At 47.8% G+C, this 529-nt stretch overlaps 1 non-coding gene across 1 annotated transcript in view; it reads right to left on the bottom strand.

The window, feature by feature from the left end:
• LOC117131052 overlaps positions 1–124 on the bottom strand; it is a 155-nt gene extending 31 nt beyond the window's left edge. Inside the window, exon 1 of the ribosomal RNA XR_004454271.1 lies at positions 1–124. This exon is cut by the window's left edge and continues 31 nt beyond it. This is a non-coding gene — a ribosomal RNA (5.8S ribosomal RNA).
• Positions 125–529: the final 405 nt, after the last annotated feature.

Here is a 529-nt window from a genome sequence, read left to right on the forward strand (position 1 = left end):
AGGCTTGGGGTGCAACTTGCGTTCAAGGACTCGTGGTTCACGGGATTCTGCAATTCACACCAAGTATCGTATTTTGCTACATTCTTCATCGATGCGAGAGCCGAGATATCCATTGCCAAGAATCGTTCTAGACTTTACATTGCAGCACTGCTTCCGAACAAACACTGTCTCCGGGTTGGCGAAAGCAGGCTGTTTAGTTGCATTTTCCTTGACACTTTTTGTGCCGGGGTTTGGTGATATCCGGAAGCTATGCGTACGATCCAACAAAAACTGAAGTCTTGGGCATGGATGAACGCATAACCATGGAATCGGCAGACACAGTAAGAAACCGGCCTACCGAGAGTGATGTTTCATCGTTCTCAGGTCGTTCTGTTTCCAAGGTACGACAATAATCCTTCCGCAGGTTCACCTACGGAAACTTTGTTACGACTTCTCCTTCCTCTAAATAATAAGGTTTAGTGGACTTCTAGCGACGTCGCAGATGGCAAACCACCCACGTCGCCGCGATCAGAACACTTCACCGGATCAT

Source organism: Brassica rapa, unplaced genomic scaffold (assembly GCF_000309985.2).
Source record: "Brassica rapa cultivar Chiifu-401-42 unplaced genomic scaffold, CAAS_Brap_v3.01 Scaffold0817, whole genome shotgun sequence".
Classification (NCBI taxonomy): Eukaryota; Viridiplantae; Streptophyta; class Magnoliopsida; order Brassicales; family Brassicaceae; genus Brassica; species Brassica rapa.